Raw genomic sequence first — 13,058 nt, 5'->3', positions numbered from 1 at the left:
ACTCTATATGTGAATGTTGGAGTTAGCTATACAGGGTTGAGGTTGATTCCAAAATATATATAGTTTGAGTTGTGATCAATACTGAGATACGTATACACTGGGTCATGGATTGATTCAAGATAATATTTATCGATTTATTTCTGTACATCTAACTGTGGACAACTAGTTGTAGGTTACTAACGAGGACAGCTGACTTAATAAACTTAAAACATCAAAATATATTAAAAGTGTTGTAAATATATTTTGAACATACCTTGATATATATGTATATATTGTTATAGGTTCGTGAATCAACCAGTGGCTAAGTCTTACTTCCCGACGAAGTAAAAATATGTGAAAGTGAGTTATAGTCCCACTTTTAAAATCTAATATTTTTGGGATGAGAATACATGCAGGTTTTATAAATGATTTACAAAATAGACACAAGTACGTGAAACTACATTCTATGGTTGAATTATCGAAATCGAATATGCCCCTTTTTATTAAGTCTGGTAATCTAAGAATTAGGGAACAGACACCCTAATTGACGCGAATCCTAAAGATAGATCTATTGGGCCTAACAAACACCATCCAAAGTACCGGATGCTTTAGTACTTCGAAATTTATATCATATCCGAAGGGTGTCCCGGAATGATGGGGATATTCTTATATATGCATCTTGTTAATGTCGGTTACCAGGTGTTCACCATATGAATGAATTTTATCTCTATGTATGAGATGTATATTGAAATATGAAATCTTGTGGTCTATTATTATGATTTGATATATACAGGTTAAACCTATAACTCACCAACATTTTTGTTGACGTTTTAAGCATGTTTATTCTCAGGTGATTATTAAGAGCTTCCGCTGTCGCATACTTAAATAAGGACGAGATTTGGAGTCCATGCTTGTATAATATTGTGTAAAAACTGCATTCAAGAAACTTATTTTGTTGTAACATATTTGTATTGTAAACCATTATGTAATGGTCGTGTGTAAACAGGATATTTTAGATTATCATTATTTGATAATCTACGTAAAGCTTTTTAAACCTTTATTGATGAAATAAAGGTTATGGTTTGTTTTAAAATGAATGCAGTCTTTGAAAAACGTCTCATATAGAGGTCAAAACCTCGCAACGAAATCAATTAATATGGAACGGTTTTAGTCAATAAGAACGGGACATTTCACATGTAACTTTAGAGAAGTATTTGGGCTATAATTTGGTGAGGGAGGACCACCAAAGCCATAAGGTGGACTTTGGACTGGTCTTTCTGTGAAAGACCTTTCAGTATCTTTTTTCGGTTGGCTTGAAAAGATTCATTTTGGTCGTTTGATGATAATTAGACATCCTAACATTAGGAAGGATATTTTGATTAGAATCTTTAAGTCAAGTTTATTAAAGCATAATCGTTAAGATTATGGGGCAATCCTAAGTGCTTTAATTCTAAGGCAGGAAAGGTTATAGTTTCCTAGATTGCTAAGGCACCCTAGCTAACAAGTAAGGCACACATAAAAATGCAATCCTGGTTCTCTATAACAACCTGGTTATGCTCTGATACCAATCTGTAATGTCCTCCCAATAGGGTCTGGAAGAACGTCACTAATATCAAAACATACCAACATATTATAATAAACGAGAACAATACTAAATGATGAATTTAACTTTAATGAGTACGCAGCGGAAAATGAAATATCGTTACAATGACAGGAATAACAATATCGTAAATGTTCACATGCAGAAGTAATAAATGCGATATCTCTTGATCCTATGTCCAAGTAGCATCACATAAGCAGTAAGTATAAGAGCTTGAATCAAACAGCACCTGAGACAAAACATGCTAAAGTGTCAACCAAAAAGGTTGAGTGAAGTTCATAGGTTTAACAAAAAGTTTGTCGTTGTTTTAGACCACAAGATTTAGTTTGTAAAGTTGATCTCCCGCAGGATCAAAAAGTTATGCCAATGCGTGATATTTAGACTAAACGTTCAAGTTTGCCCCATGACAAGTTGTGTCTGTCCTTGTCGGTTTAATTTCATTATTAAGTAATACAATGACTTGGTCAAATGTATCGGGGACGTTACTCCCGATAGGCCTACCCCCAATAATTAAGCATGCCGCAGCAATTAAAAATATCACTGTAGGGACTTAGTCGGACATAGCCGGGTATAGCATAGTTTAACAGTTTGGTACTTGTGTCTAAAGTGTAAAAAGTAAAAACAGCATGTGTCTCACCCCAAGTAAAAGTAAGTAAGTTTGCTAGCAATTAAAGAGGGGCTATGAATTCACCTTAGTAAGTAGAGAGAGTGTTATTCCTCGGAATAAAGAGTTGAACGAGTGAGCAGGAAAGTCAACCTATTGACATTTAAGAGTAGTTAAGTGTTTTGCCCATGTTTAAGTTTAAGTATGTGTTTAAGTATAGTTTGTTTTACTAAGTTTCTATTCCTAGTAAGTTACTATTTTTATAAAGTTTTCATTTTTAGAAAGTTTCTTATTTTACTAAGTTTCTATGACTAGAGAGTTTCTACTTTTATCAATGTTTTCCATTTTAAGATACTTGCCGTATTAGATAAGCTTCCAATCACCCCTTTGAAATGTCCCGTTCTTATTGATTAAAAACGTTCCATATTAATTGATTTCGTTGCGAGGTTTTGACCTCTATATGAGACGTTTTTCAAAGACTGCATTCATTTTTAAACAAACCATAACCTTTATTTCATCAATAAAGGTTTAAAAAGCTTTACGTAGATTATCAAATAATGATAATCTAAAATATCCTGTTTACACATGACCATTACATAATGGTTTACAATACAAATATGTTACAACAAAATAAGTTCCTTGAATGCAGTTTTTACACAATATCATACAAGCATGGACTCCAAATCTTGTCCTTATTTAAGTATGCGACAGCGGAAGCTCTTAATAATCACCTGAGAATAAACATGCTTAAAACGTCAACAAAAATGTTGGTGAGTTATAGGTTTAACCTATATATATCAAATCGTAACAATAGACCACAAGATTTCATATTTCAATACACATCCCATACATAGAGATAAAAATCATTCATATGGTGAACACCTGGTAACCGACAATAACAAGATGCATATATAAGAATATCCCCATCATTCCGGGACACCCTTCGGATATGATATAAATTTCGAAGTACTAAAGCATCCGGTACTTTGGATGGGGTTTGTTAGGCCCAATAGATCTATCTTTAGGATTCGCGTCAATTAGGGTGTCTGTTCCCTAATTCTTAGATTACCAGACTTAATAAAAAGGGGCATATTCGATTTCGATAATTCAACCATAGAATGTAGTTTCACGTACTTGTGTCTATTTTGTAAATCATTTATAAAACCTGCATGTATTCTCATCCCAAAAATATTAGATTTTAAAAGTGGGACTATAACTCACTTTCACAGATTTTTACTTCGTCGGGAAGTAAGACTTGGCCACTGGTTGATTCACGAACCTATAACAATATATACATATATATCAAAGTATGTTCAAAATATATTTACAACACTTTTAATATATTTTGATGTTTTAAGTTTATTAAGTCAGCTGTCCTCGTTAGTAACCTACAACTAGTTGTCCACAGTTAGATGTACAGAAATAAATCGATAAATATTATCTTGAATCAATCCACGACCCAGTGTATACGTATCTCAGTATTGATCACAACTCAAACTATATATATTTTGGAATCAACCTCAACCCTGTATAGCTAACTCCAACATTCACATATAGAGTGTCTATGGTTGTTCCGAAATATATATAGATGTGTCGACATGATAGGTCGAAACATTGTATACGTGTCTATGGTATCTCAAGATTACATAATATATAATACAAGTTGATTAAGTTATGGTTGGAATAGATTTGTTACCAATTTTCACGTAGCTAAAATGAGAAAAATTATCCAATCTTGTTTTACCCATAACTTCTTCATTTTAAATCCGTTTTGAGTGAATCAAATTGCTATGGTTTCATATCGAACTCTATTTTATGAATCTAAACCAAAAAAGTATAGGTTTCTAGTCGGAAAAATAAGTTACAAGTCGTTTTTGTAAAGGTAGTCATTTCAGTCGAAAGAACGACGTCTAGATGACCATTTTAGAAAACATACTTCCACTTTGAGTTTAACCATAATTTTTGGATATAGTTTCATGTTCATAATAAAAATCATTTTCTCAGAATAACAACTTTTAAATCAAAGTTTATCATAGTTTTTAATTAACTAACCCAAAACAGCCCGCGGTGTTACTACGACGGCGTAAATCCGGTTTTACGGTGTTTTTCGTGTTTCCAGGTTTTAAATCATTAAGTTAGCATATCATATAGATATAGAACATGTGTTTAGTTGATTTTAAAAGTCAAGTTAGAAGGATTAACTTTTGTTTGCGAACAAGTTTAGAATTAACTAAACTATGTTCTAGTGATTACAAGTTTAAACCTTCGAATAAGATAGCTTTATATGTATGAATCGAATGATGTTATGAACATCATTACTACCTTAAGTTCCTTGGATGAACCTACTGGAAAAGAGAAAAATGGATCTAGTTTCAATGGATCCTTGGATGGCTCAAAGTTCTTGAAGCAAAATCATGACACGAAAACAAGTTCAAGTAAGATCATCACTTGAAATAAGATTGTTATAGTTATAGAAATTGAACCAAAGTTTGAATATGATTATTACCTTGTATTAGAATGATAACCTACTGTAAGAAACAAAGATTTCTTGAGGTTGGATGATCACCTTACAAGATTGGAAGTGAGCTAGCAAACTTGAAAGTATTCTTGATTTTATGAAACTAGAACTTTTGGAATTTATGAAGAACACTTAGAACTTGAAGATAGAACTTGAGAGAGTTCAATTAGATGAAGAAAATTGAAGAATGAAAGTGTTTGTAGGTGTTTTTGGTCGTTGGTGTATGGATTAGATATAAAGGATATGTAATTTTGTTTTCATGTAAATAAGTCATGAATGATTACTCATATTTTTGTAATCTTATGAGATATTTCATGCTAGTTGCCAAATGATGGTTCCCACATGTGTTAGGTGACTCACATGGGCTGCTAAGAGCTGATCATTGGAGTGTATATACCAATAGTACATACATCTAAAAGCTGTGTATTGTACGAGTACGAATACGGGTGCATACGAGTAGAATTGTTGATGAAACTGAACGAGAATGTAATTGTAAGCATTTTTGTTAAGTAGAAGTATTTTGATAAGTGTATTGAAGTCTTTCAAAAGTGTATAAATACATATTAAAACACTACATGTATATACATTTTAACTGAGTCGTTAAGTCATCGTTAGTCGTTACATGTAAGTGTTGTTTTGAAACCTTTAGGTTAACGATCTTGTTAAATGTTGTTAACTTAATGTTTATAATATCAAAAGAGATTTTAAATTATTATATTATCATGATATTATGATGTACGAATATCTCTTAATATGATATATATACATTAAATGTCGTTACAACGATAAACGTTACATATATGTCTCGTTTCAAAATCATTAAGTTAGTAGTCTTGTTTTTACATATGTAGTTCATTGTTAATATAATTAATGATATGTTTACTTATCATAATATCATGTTAACTATACATATAACCATATATATGTCATCATATAGTTTTTTACAAGTTTTAACGTTCGTGAATCACCGGTCAACTTGGGTGGTCAATTGTCTATATGAAACCTATTTCAATTAATTAAGTCTTAACAAGTTTGATTGCTTAACATGTTGGAAACATTTAATCATGTAAATATCAATCTCAATTAATATATATAAACATGGAAAAGTTCGGGTCACTACAGTACCTACCCGTTAAATAAATTTCGTCCCGAAATTTTAAGCTGTTGAAGGTGTTGACGAATCTTCTGGAAATAGATGCGGGTATTTCTTCTTCATCTGATCTTCACGCTCCCAGGTGAACTCGGGTCCTCTACGAGCATTCCATCGAACCTTAACAATTGGTATCTTGTTTTGCTTAAGTCTTTTAACCTCACGATCCATTATTTCGACGGGTTCTTCAATGAATTGAAGTTTTTCGTTGATTTGGATTTCATCTAACGGAATAGTGAGATCTTCTTTAGCAAAACATTTCTTCAAATTCGAGACGTGGAAAGTGTTATGTACAGCCGCGAGTTGTTGAGGTAACTCAAGTCGGTAAGCTACTGGTCCGACACGATCAATAATCTTGAATGGTCCAATATACCTTGGATTTAATTTCCCTCGTTTACCAAATCGAACAACGCCTTTCCAAGGTGCAACTTTAAGCATGACCATCTCTCCAATTTCAAATTCTATATCTTTTCTTTTAATGTCAGCGTAGCTCTTTTGTCGACTTTGGGCGGTTTTCAACCGTTGTTGAATTTGAATGATCTTCTCGGTAGTTTCTTGTATAATCTCCGGACCCGTAATCTGTCTATCCCCCACCTCACTCCAACAAATTGGAGACCTGCACTTTCTACCATAAAGTGCTTCAAACGGCGCCATCTCAATGCTTGAATGGTAGCTGTTGTTGTAGGAAAATTCTGCTAACGGTAGATGTCGATCCCAACTGTTTCCGAAATCAATAACACATGCTCGTAGCATGTCTTCAAGCGTTTGTATCGTCCTTTCGCTCTGCCCATCAGTTTGTGGATGATAGGCAGTACTCATGTCTAGACGAGTTCCTAATGCTTGCTGTAATGTCTGCCAGAATCTTGAAATAAATCTGCCATCCCTATCAGAGATAATAGAGATTGGTATTCCATGTCTGGAGATGACTTCCTTCAAATACAGTCGTGCTAACTTCTCCATCTTGTCATCTTCTCTTATTGGTAGGAAGTGTGCTGATTTGGTGAGACGATCAACTATTACCCAAATAGTATCAAAACCACTTGCAGTCCTTGGCAATTTAGTGATGAAATCCATGGTAATGTTTTCCCATTTCCATTCCGGGATTTCGGGTTGTTGAAGTAGACCTGATGGTTTCTGATGCTCAGCTTTGACCTTAGAACACGTCAAACATTCTCCTACGTATTTAGCAACATCGGCTTTCATACCCGGCCACCAAAAATGTTTCTTGAGATCCTTGTACATCTTCCCCGTTCCAGGATGTATTGAGTATCTGGTTTTATGAGCTTCTCTAAGTACCATTTCTCTCATATCTCCAAATTTTGGTACCCAAATCCTTTCAGCCCTATACCGGGTTCCGTCTTCCCGAATATTAAGATGCTTCTCCGATCCTTTGGGTATTTCATCCTTTAAATTTCCCTCTTTTAAAACTCCTTGTTGCGCCTCCTTTATTTGAGTAGTAAGGTTATTATGAATCATTATATTCATAGATTTTACTCGAATGGGTTCTCTGTCCTTCCTGCTCAAGGCATCGGCTACCACATTTGCCTTCCCCGGGTGGTAACGAATCTCAAAATCGTAATCATTCAATAATTCAATCCACCTACGCTGCCTCATATTCAGTTGTTTCTGATTAAATATGTGTTGAAGACTTTTGTGGTCGGTATATATAATACTTTTGACCCCATATAAGTAGTGCCTCCAAGTCTTTAATGCAAAAACAACCGCGCCTAATTCCAAATCATGCGTCGTATAATTTTGTTCGTGAATCTTCAATTGTCTAGACGCATAAGCAATCACCTTCGTTCGTTGCATTAATACACAACCGAGACCTTGCTTTGATGCGTCACAATAAATCACAAAATCATCATTCCCTTCAGGCAATGACAATATAGGTGCCGTAGTTAGCTTTTTCTTCAATAACTGAAACGCTTTCTCTTGTTCATCATTCCATTCAAATTTCTTCCCTTTATGCGTTAATGCAGTCAAGGGTTTTGCTATTCTGGAAAAGTCTTGGATGAACCTTCTGTAGTAACCAGCTAGTCCTAAAAACTGGCGTATGTGTTTCGGAGTTTTCGGGGTTTCCCACTTTTCAACAGTTTCTATCTTTGCCGGATCCACCTTAATACCTTCTTTGTTCACTATGTGACCGAGGAATTGAACTTCTTCCAACCAAAATGCACACTTTGAAAACTTAGCGTACAATTCTTCCTTCCTCAATACTTCTAACACCTTTCTCAAATGTTCACCGTGTTCTTGGTCATTCTTTGAGTAAATAAGTATGTCATCAATGAAAACAATGACAAACTTGTCAAGGTATGGTCCACACACTCGGTTCATAAGGTCCATGAACACAGCTGGTGCATTAGTTAAACCAAACGGCATGACCATAAACTCGTAATGACCGTAACGTGTTCTGAAAGCAGTCTTTGGAATATCATCTTCTTTCACCCGCATTTGATGATACCCGGAACGTAAGTCAATCTTTGAATAAACAGACGAGCCTTGTAGTTGATCAAATAAGTCGTCGATTCTCGGTAGTGGGTAGCGGTTCTTGATGGTAAGTTTGTTCAACTCTCGGTAGTCGATACACAACCTGAATGTACCATCTTTCTTCTTGACAAACAAAACAGGAGCTCCCCACGGTGATGTGCTTGGTCGAATGAAACCACGCTCTAAAAGTTCTTGTAATTGGCTTTGCAGTTCTTTCATCTCGCTGGGTGCGAGTCTGTAAGGAGCACGAGCTATTGGTGCAGCTCCTGGTACAAGATCTATTTGAAATTCAACGGATCGATGTGGGGGTAATCCCGGTAATTCTTTCGGAAATACATCGGGAAATTCTTTTGCAATGGGAACATCATTGATGCTCTTTTCTTCAGTTTGTACTTTCTCGACGTGTGCTAGAACAGCATAGCAACCTTTTCTTATTAGTTTTTGTGCCTTCAAATTACTAATAAGATGTAGCTTCGTGTTACCCTTTTCTCCGTACACCATTAAGGGTTTTCCTTTTTCTCGTATAATGCGAATTGCATTTTTGTAACAAACGATCTCCGCTTTCACTTCTTTCAACCAGTCCATACCGATTATCACATCAAAACTCCCTAACTCTACTGGTATCAAATCAATCTTAAATGTTTCGCTAACCAGTTTAATTTCTCGATTCCGACATATATTATCTGCTGAAATTAATTTACCATTTGCTAATTCGAGTAAAAATTTACTATCCAAAGGCGTCAATGGACAACTTAATTTAGCACAAAAATCTCTACTCATATAGCTTCTATCCGCACCCGAATCAAATAAAACGTAAGCAGATTTATTGTCAATAAGAAACGTACCCGTAACAAGCTCCGGGTCTTCCTGTGCCTCTACCGCATTAATATTGAAAACTCTTCCACGGCCTTGTCCATTCGTGTTCTCCTGGTTCGGGCAATTTCTAATAATGTGGCCTGGTTTTCCACATTTATAACAAACTACATTGGCATAACTTGCTCCGACACTACTTGCTCCGCCATTACTCGTTCCGACACCATTTGTTCCTTTCGTTCTATTAACCCCTGGTCCGTAGACCTCACACTTCGCCGCGCTATGACCATTTCTTTTACACTTGTTGCAAAATTTGGTGCAGAACCCCGAGTGATTCTTTTCACACCTTTGGCATAGTTGCTTCTGATTGTTGTTGTTGTTGCGGTTATTATTGTTGTTGGGATGATTGTTGTAGTTGTTGTTGTTGTTGTTGTTGTTGGGCCGTTTGTTGTAGTTGCGATTGATGTTGCGATTGTTGGGATAATTGTTGCGATTATTGTTGTAATTGCTGTTGTTGTTGTATTGGTGATTCTTATCACCGTTTTCCTCCCACTTTCTTTTGACTTGCTTCACATTGGCCTCTTCAGCAGTCTGTTCTTTAATTCTTTCTTCAATCTGGTTCACTAGTTTGTGAGCCATTCTACATGCCTGTTGTATGGAGGCGGGCTCGTGTGAACTTATATCTTCTTGGATTCTTTCCGGTAATCCTTTCACAAACGCGTCGATCTTCTCTTCCTCATCTTCGAATGCTCCCGGACACAATAGGCACAATTCTGTGAATCGTCTTTCGTACGTGGTAATATCAAATCCTTGGGTTCGTAACCCTCTAAGTTCTGTCTTGAGCTTATTGACCTCGGTTCTGGGACGGTACTTCTCGTTCATCAAGTGCTTGAATGCTGACCACGGTAGTGCGTACGCATCATCTTGTCCCACTTGCTCTAGATAGGTATTCCACCATGTTAACGCAGAACCTGTGAAGGTATGCGTAGCGTACTTCACTTTGTCCTCTTCAGTACACTTACTTATGGCAAACACCGATTCAACCTTCTCGGTCCACCGTTTCAATCCGATCGGTCCTTCGGTTCCATCAAATTCCAAAGGTTTGCAGGCAGTGAATTCTTTGTAGGTGCATCCTACACGATTTCCTGTACTGCTAGATCCAAGGTTATTGTTGGTATGTAGCGCAGCCTGTACTGCGGCTATGTTTGAAGCTAGAAAAGTACGGAATTCCTCTTCATTCATATTCACGGTGTGTCGAGTAGTCGGTGCCATTTCCTTCAAAATAGTTAAATGGAACAAGTTAATCATACAGAATATTAAGAGTAGTTAATAGTATTTCGTAGCATAATATGAACTCATTTATAAAAGCTTTTTCTTCATATTAGCGTTTTATAAGTTTAAATTCGGGTAGTACCTACCCGTTAAGTTCATACTTAGTAGCTAATATACAATTCAACTACTACAATTCTATATGAAAAACTGCTTATAATAATATTTCGCGTTCAAACTTTTATACAATATTTTACAAACTTACAATACCGCTTATTTTACATAAAGCATGAAATATAGCACACAATAACTTTGATACAAGATAGTTGTGAAGACAATTCTAGCTAGTACACAAGTCGTTCAGCAAAGGCAATAAAGACACGTAATTCATACGTCCAGAAACAAGTCATGCATTCTGGTTTTACTAGGACTACTTCCCATCCTTGGTCTTGTGCAACATAACCGTTATGGCCGTTGATAAGACAGCGTGTTGTAACGTCATCAAAGGGACGAGGGTTACGTAATGTCCAACAGTCCCGTAATAATCTAAAAACCTCATTTCTTACCCCAATTACCGACTCCGTCACTTGTGGAAACGTTTTGTTTAATAGTTGTAGCCCGATGTTCTTGTTCTCACTTTGGTGAGAAGCGAACATTACTAATCCGTAAGCATAACATGCTTCTTTATGTTGCATGTTAGCCGCTTTTTCTAAATCACGAAGTCCAATATTCGGATATATTGAGTCAAAATAATTTCTTAACCCGTTGCGTAAAATAGCATTTGGATTCCCCGCAATATATGCGTCAAAGTAAACACATCGTAACTTATGGGTTTCCCAATGTGATATCCCCCATCTTTCAAACGAAAGTCTCTTATAAACCAAGACATTCTTGGAACGTTCTTCGAATGTCTTACAAACTGATCTCGCCTTAAATAGTTGTGCCGAGGAATTCTTGCCGACTCTAGACAAGATTTCATCAATCATGTCTCCGGGTAGGTCTCTTAAAATATTGGGTTGTCTATCCATTTTGTGTTTTTAAACTGTAAAATAGACAAGAGTTAGATTCATAAAAAAAAAAATACTTATTAATACAAGCAATTTTTACATATATCATAAAGCATAAGAACACTATATTCCATATATTACACCACACGAATACAACTATCTTATTCCGACTCGCTCTTTTCTTCTTCTTCGGTTTTGGTTCGTTTTTCCAAGTTTCTAGGGATATATGATGTTCCCCTAATACGAGCCGTCGTTGTCCACATTGGTTTAGAAAAACCTGGTGGTTTAGAGGTTCCCGGGTCATTGTTACAACTTAAGGACTTCGGGGGTTGACGATACATATAAAGTTCATCGGGGTTGGAATTAGATTTCTCTATTTTTATGCCCTTTCCCTTATTATTTTCTTTTGCCTTTTTAAATTCAGTTGGGGTAATTTCTATAACATCATCGGAATTCTCGTCGGAATCCGATTCATCGGAGAATTGGTAATCCTCCCAATATTTTGCTTCCTTGGCGGAAACACCATTGACCATAATTAACTTTGGTCGGTTGGTTGAGGATTTTCTTTTACTTAACCGTTTTATTATTTCCCCCACCGGTTCTATTTCTTCATCTGGTTCCGATTCTTCTTCCGGTTCCGATTCTTCTTCCGGTTCCGACTCTTCTTCCGGTTCCTCTTCGGGAACTTGTGAATCAGTCCACAAATCATTCCAATTTACATTTGACTCTTCATTATTATTAGGTGAGTCAATGGGACTTGTTCTAGAGGTAGACATCTATCACATAATATCAAACACGTTAAGAGATTAATATATCACATAATATTCATATGTTAAAAATATATAGTTTCCAACAAAAATGTGAAGCAATCATTTTTAAAGAAAACACGGTCGAAGTCCAGACTCACTAATGCATCCTAACAAACTCGATAAGACACACTAATGCAAATTTTCTGGTTCTCTAAGACCAACGCTCGGATACCAACTGAAATGTCCCGTTCTTATTGATTAAAAACGTTCCATATTAATTGATTTCGTTGCGAGGTTTTGACCTCTATATGAGACGTTTTTCAAAGACTGCATTCATTTTTAAACAAACCATAACCTTTATTTCATCAATAAAGGTTTAAAAAGCTTTACGTAGATTATCAAATAATGATAATCTAAAATATCCTGTTTACACATGACCATTACATAATGGTTTACAATACAAATATGTTACAACAAAATAAGTTCCTTGAATGCAGTTTTTACACAATATCATACAAGCATGGACTCCAAATCTTGTCCTTATTTAAGTATGCGACAGCGGAAGCTCTTAATAATCACCTGAGAATAAACATGCTTAAAACGTCAACAAAAATGTTGGTGAGTTATAGGTTTAACCTATATATATCAAATCGTAACAATAGACCACAAGATTTCATATTTCAATACACATCCCATACATAGAGATAAAAATCATTCATATGGTGAACACCTGGTAACCGACAATAACAAGATGCATATATAAGAATATCCCCATCATTCCGGGACACCCTTCGGATATGATATAAATTTCGAAGTACTAAAGCATCCGGTACTTTGGATGGGGTTTGTTAGGCCCAATAGATCTATCTTTAGGATTCG

The sequence above is a fragment of the Rutidosis leptorrhynchoides genome, chromosome 3 (assembly GCF_046630445.1).
Source record: "Rutidosis leptorrhynchoides isolate AG116_Rl617_1_P2 chromosome 3, CSIRO_AGI_Rlap_v1, whole genome shotgun sequence".
Taxonomy (NCBI): domain Eukaryota; kingdom Viridiplantae; phylum Streptophyta; class Magnoliopsida; order Asterales; family Asteraceae; genus Rutidosis; species Rutidosis leptorrhynchoides.
The sequence above is the reverse complement of the archived record's forward strand: the minus strand, read 5'-3'. Positions refer to the sequence as shown.